We start from the raw sequence: 6565 nt of genomic DNA, 5'->3' as shown, positions 1-6565 counted from the left end.
AAATTCCAGTCTTACTTATTTACCTAAAAGAAATGAAGTGTATAGAAGCCAGCACAAACACATTTGTAGCAGCTTTATTCATTATCCCCCACCAAAATTAGGAAACAACTCAAATTTCTACCAACTGGTGAATAGACAGATTATGTTATATCAATAATATGAACTTTTTTCGGTTTAAATATAGTGTCCCCCAAAAGCTCTTGTGTGAGACAACACAAGAAAGTTCAGGGGTGAAATGATTGGGTTATGAGAGTTTTAACACAATCAGTGCATTAATCCCCTGATAGGGATTAAGTGGGTGGTAATGTAGGCAGGAAGGGTGTGGCTGGAGGAGGTTAGTCACTGGGGCTGTGCCTCTGGGTATGTATTTTGCTGTGGTGAGGAGAACTCTCTCTCTCTCTCTCTCTCTCTCTCTCTCTCTCTCTCTCAGGTCCCCCCCCACTCTTGCACCATGATGTTCTGCCTTACCTCGAGCTCCAAGGAATGGAGTCTGCTGACCATGGACTGAGACCTCTGAAACTGTGAGCACCAGATAAACTTCTCTTTTAATTGTTCTTGTCAGGTCTTTTGATCACAGCAGGGAAAACATTCTGACTAAAACAGAAATGGTACTCAGTAATAAAAGAGAACTAAGTACTGATAGAAGTAACAACACGAATAACTCTCCCAAGCATCACGCAGACTGAAAGAAGTCAAACTCAATGGACAACACACTGCGTGATTGTGCTTTCCCCTACACACATTCTGGAAAAGGCAAAACTTTAGGAATAAAACCACACATCGGTTCCCAGGGGCAAGAAAGGAGAGGGTCCGGCTCTAGGCTACAGAAGGGCCACAGGGAACTTCTTGGCATCATAAAAAGGTTCTGTCTTGAAATTACCTGTAAGGTAATTGCATTCCTATGTGAGTTCATAGAGCCACACACCTAAAAAGAGTAATTTTATTCAGCAAAAATTGTCCCTCAAAAAATTTATGGGGCAGGAAGGAAGGAATGAGATATATTTACCGAGTACAATGATTGGTCTCAGTTGGATGTCAAGCCAGCAGAGAAGCTCATGAACAAAAGAGCATTTCAAACACCAACACCTGTAAAGGATGTTATTGACATGCGGGGGGACATCAAAGACGACTAGCAGTCCAGGTGCTAATTCCTGGGCATGAGGAAGGTTGCAGGGCAGGTAAGAGAATGTCCTTTCTTTGGAGGCTTGAGTCTTCAGGAGCAACACAAGTCTGCGGCTACTTTCCCAAGATTCAAATTTTTCAGAGAAAAAGGGTGAGTGTGTATGCATACGTGTGTGTGTGTGCGTGTGCATGCATGTGTGTGTGTGTGCGTGTCTGTGTGTGTGTGCATGTCTGTGTGTGTATGTTTGTGTGCATGTGTGTGTGCATGCGTGTGTGTGTGTGTGCACGTACAGGTACACATACACACACATTGGTGTGCAAAGGTGGGGTGGGGAAGAAAGGGAAGCAGAATGAGAACTAGAAAAATATTCGCAATTGGGAAATCTAAGTGAGATTCTCACTATACTATTTTTCCTGTTTTTCTGTAGTCTGAAAATGTTCAAATAAAAAGTTGGTAGAAAAATGGGTTAATCCTTTTTCATCCAACAGTGGCATTTGAAGAAGTTTATCCTAATAAAATAAAGGTATACACAAAGACGTGGGGAAACATACTCCACGATGAAGCTTATTAATCAAAAAAGAATAGAAAATACCAAAATGTCCAACAGCTCTGTCACCTGACACAGAGTAGAACTTAATATACTCTCTTGAACACCCGGGGTTGGCATGCATTAAGGGATCTGGATTAATAAATTATAGTATATAAATATGATGGAATATTATGCTGACTTTAAATATGTTTTGCTCAATATTTAATGACATGGGAAATGCTTATGCTATGTTAAATGAAAAATTCAGGATGCAAAACCAGCATTTGTGAAGTTATTTTCTAAAAGCATTTTTTAATATATGGAGAGAAAACAGAAGAAAATAAAGTAAAACATTAAAGGAGGTAGTCTCTTGTGATAGGGTTTATTTATTTATTTATTTTTTTGTTTATGCTTTGCCCTATTTTCCAGTTTTCTATCCTGTTTTTGTTTGTTTGTTTTTGGTTTTGGCGATGTCTAAAAACCACCAAGTCTGGCTGTGCCGTGCAGCGGAAAGGGACCATATGTGTCTAGAAGAGGCTCTGAAGGCAGCCTGCCTCAGTGAGGCAGCAAGAGGTTGAGGCCATGAAACAGGAAGGCTGCCTGCATCCACTGACTCTCAGCTCTGCTCCTCATTATGGAAAAACTCTGACTTGAATTGAGTTCTCTTCCTCTCCACCAAGAAAATATTTTCAAACATGCTTTAATCAAATGATAGCATTTTCTAATTGTGTATTACTCTTAGAATTTAAGGACAGAACAAATTAACCTGAAAATTAGATGAAGCAGAAAAACTCCAGCTGTTCTGTTTTCCTGGTTCCTGGGCTGCCCCAGCCTCCCCAGACAGGTAGCTGCGTGCGTGCAGTGGTGGCGGCGGGCACAGGAGAGGCGTGCTTCCACCTGGCTTCTGTGCCAGCCGGGCGCCCCTGTGACCGTTAGAGCCAAGATCTACTGCGGGAGGGTGTGAGCAGGCAGGAATGCAGTCAGGAGAGGCCCAGCGGAAACATGGGAGGCCTGAGCTGGGGGACCTCCTGGATCTAGGCTGGCTCGGGAGTGGAAGCCTGGGTCTCAAGCTTTGGGAAAGGCCCATTGCACAGGTGAGGGTGTCCTCTCCAGGAAGGCAGGGCTGTGTGCAGCAGGCAAGCAGCAGGGCCAGGACAACCTCGAGATTTCCTCCCGCTTTGAGCCCAGAAGCCAAGGCCCTGGGACACTGAAGCTGAGCCAAGTGTGCAATTTGGGGAAACCGCTCCTCAGGGAAGTGTCGGGGTGCATTTGCTTCAGGAGAGTCCTCTTCACAAAGGGTTTGATTACCGGAGTAGAGGAGAAACCCCAGCAGCCCAGCACAGGCTGAGCGGGATCAGGGAAGATGATCTTGTACACTGCGAATGTCTCTGGAATCATCCACAGGGAGAGCCAGAGGCCGCAGTCACAGAGGAGCTGGGGCTATTTAATAATTGAGTGTCATTGTTTGATTAAATCAATACCATGAGTCCTTTTAGGTCTTGATATTATTAAGGTATCAGGCTGATGTGACATTCAAAGGTGGGCAGAAACCCTAGTAGTGTAGCAAGAACTTTGCAAGCAAATTGTTCTTTTAAAAAAATCACAAGGCCTTGCAGGAACATGGATAGAACTTGAGAAGGTTATGTTAAGTGAAATCAACCAAACCCAGAAGGTCAAGGGTCATATGTTTTCTCCCATATGTGGAAGTTGGAGAGGTAACAGGAAAAGAAAGGGGTGGGGGAAATCTCATGAAATCAAAGGAAGGTCAGTAGAAGACAGGAAAGGGACCAGGCAACGAGGAGGGGAGGGAGAGGGGAAACACTGGGGAATGAGGCTGGCCAGACTATACTGTTACACTGTGTGCGTGAGCAAGTGTACAACAGCAATCCCGGCATTATACACAACTACAATACACCAATAAAAATGTGGAAACAATTACAAGGTTTTATTTTGTAACACGAAATTTTGAATGGACACATTTGAATAAGTCTTTTTTATATACTTTGTTTCTAGAGATCACGGTAAAGGCCTGTGGGAAACTGTTAAAAGTCAAAATGTTTGCTTTGCATCTTATTTGAATATCGACTCCCTGCAGAATTCCAAGGGTTGTCAGTCACCCTGACGCTGACACTCGCCCTTAAAGAATACACTGTGTTGCATAAATCCGTTTATGCCTGTGAACTCAACTGAGTTCAATATTAAGTGTAAAGAGTTCTACAAAACTATGCAGTTAATAAATGATGTTGGAGCTTAATGGCAGAGCTTAGGAAGCTTCGAGAGCTTTTATCTTCATATTTTAAATTCTTAATGATCCCTCCCTCTTTCTTAGTAAGAAAGCCATTTAGAGAAATGAATGGTTTTCTTCAGGAAATCCTTAACATTTTCCCCTTCAGTTGGAAAAGGGACTCTGGCAAATGCCACCTCTCCTCTCTCTTTTTCTCTCTCTAGCTTCTGACTGTGCTCAATTGAAACAACCAGAATTGATTACTAGTGTGAAAATGGAGTCAACCCTTTGGTGGGGTGGTGGGGTCACCCACATGCATTCCCACTGAGAATCCCCTTTAGTGGGTACCCTGTGCAAGGGTGAATATGCGCACATCACACGCAGTCATGGATGTAGGAACTTGGGACATGGGAGCCGCTGAGGTCCTTACGAGGTCATTCTGGCCCAACCCCTTCATTTTACATGCAAAAAAACTGAGCTTCAGAGGAGGTGAGCCTGGTGGTCAAGGTCACCAGTGGGCCCCGGGCACCAGCCACACCCTCTGTTGTACCACGTGGTATGGAAGGAGCAGGACTCATGAGTTTGAATATCAGCTCAACTTTTCAGCCCCAGAGTGGGCTTGGGCAAGGCAATCCTGCAGCTGGGAGGCGAAGGGGTTAATGTGCCTTGGAAGCTCTGATGGACCTCATTGGAAGTGGTCACCAGGTCAGTCACCTGGCCCTCACCCTTAGGATTCATCATTCTGAGAGGGACTGAGGTGGAAAGGACCTCTGGGCAAGAGACTGGCAGCCCACCAGTCTGCTATGTCTCAGCACAAGTCCCACTCTGTTCTGTGAAAAGGACTCTGAAATGGAATAATTCTGGGGACCACCACACATGGTTCAACTTTGTGTAATTCAGCAGATCCTGGAGTGAATGAGTACAGTCGGGGACACTTCTGACACTCACTCCAGCCACAGGGACATAGAATGAAGCCATGCTTCACCAAAACAAAGCAAAACCACTCAGTGGCTGAGCTCATGGTCACCCTTCCTGTCTTCCATCCCCCAGCCGAGCAGGTGCCGCTGCCTCAGGTTCACACAGTCCCTGGCCCCAGCCCCAGGGTCAGTACCCCGTGAGTTCTGTTCTGGGTGCACATTTGAACCAGCTTCACTGGGGTTCCATGGTCAGAAGGTCTCCTCTGGACATGCCCCACGCCGTCCCTGAAGTCCACATCTGCTGACCCTAATGGTCTAACCAGACCTCCCTCACGGCATAAAGCTGAACTTCACGTCAGAGGGGACCGAAGGGCACCCCATTGTGGAGGTGTCTCAGGCTGCTACAGGATATTAGCAGTGGTCATCTGGTTTTATGGAAGGGACGACAATTGTCCCCTTACTTCAATGAGCAGGGCAGTGGGACGCGCTAGACTGGCATCGATCCAGCAATCCCCACGGGAATCATCAGACACGTGAAATCGCGGCCCCCGGTCACTCGGGCACGATGAGCATCGGCCTTCTTCAGGTCATCTTCTCTCTGCAAACGATTGGAGAATGACAGGCACTGTGAGGTGCCATTGATTTTTATGAAAAGAGGAAAAATCACTTTTAATAGCAATTATGATTCCTTTTTAAATGAAGGGAAAATGACTTGCTTATTTCAGTCAATAAAAAAGTCGTCAAGGCCATTCATTAACCAGCTGGTGGCAGTGTTTTCATTAAGAAAAGATAAAGTGATATTGCGCACGCCACTTCTGATCCATTTTTATCAAGCATTTAAGATGATGGATTTTAGGTCGTTCTTATGAATATGGTTAAAATTTCAACAGTATTTGGAAAGTCTAAGAGAACTTGGAATTCCAAGAGGAAATAGCATTTTGGGTGGTTCTTGAGTCAGTTTCTACCAGAAGGAAAACACGTAAATTACATGGGGCAAAATTTAAATGTTTGCTGCTTTGTTTTCCCATTGCTAGCCCCTTTGTTCAGGGTTATCCAGATGGAAGACAGGGCCGCCCGACTGAGCTGTCCTTCCACCGAGGGGCTTGAGGGGGGCTTGAGCTGTCAGGCAAGATGCAGTTTTGACAGGTTAGCTGCTCCTCTTTCCACATTCCATCAAAGATGAGAAAGAGTTGAATTCAGCTTTCTTCTCTAAAATTATCCAATGAGTCCTTTTCTCACTCCCTCCTGCAGAAAAGGAAGTCTTCCTACAGGGAAGGATGTCTGTCCTACGTCAGACGAGCAGCGCGCCCAAGTTTTATTTCTGTAATGGTCACATGACAGCCTCTTTGCCAACGTTTAATTCCATTATGCCAAAAAAGATTGCCAATCAGGTGTGGGAATAACGTTGTCCTCCTACTGAAAAACACCAGAAATAGCCACAGCCCTGACCTCTCCATCTGGGAAGATGATTCTACTCCTTCTCCAAGAGACAGAAGCCTCCCCCCCCCCCCCCCCCCCCGCAGGCTGCTGGCACCATCCGCACCATCTCCATCTGGGAATTGGATCTTCAGCCCACATAGACACGCTGAGAGTCAGTGTCCAGGTCCAGCAACCCCTCTGACCCCCTGGTCCAGTAGGAGACATTAGGCAGCACGAAGCAACCTGTCAGTCTGTATTTTCCCTCCCCATCTGAAACCTGCGCTTTCTTACTCTCCCTGGGATAAGAATTAGGTTATTCTGTGTTCGGAGTTTTAGTTCCAAGGAAGTGTGTT

Source organism: Sciurus carolinensis, chromosome 5 (assembly GCF_902686445.1).
Source record: "Sciurus carolinensis chromosome 5, mSciCar1.2, whole genome shotgun sequence".
In the NCBI taxonomy this organism is placed as follows: domain Eukaryota; kingdom Metazoa; phylum Chordata; class Mammalia; order Rodentia; family Sciuridae; genus Sciurus; species Sciurus carolinensis.
The sequence above is the reverse complement of the archived record's forward strand: the minus strand, read 5'-3'. Positions refer to the sequence as shown.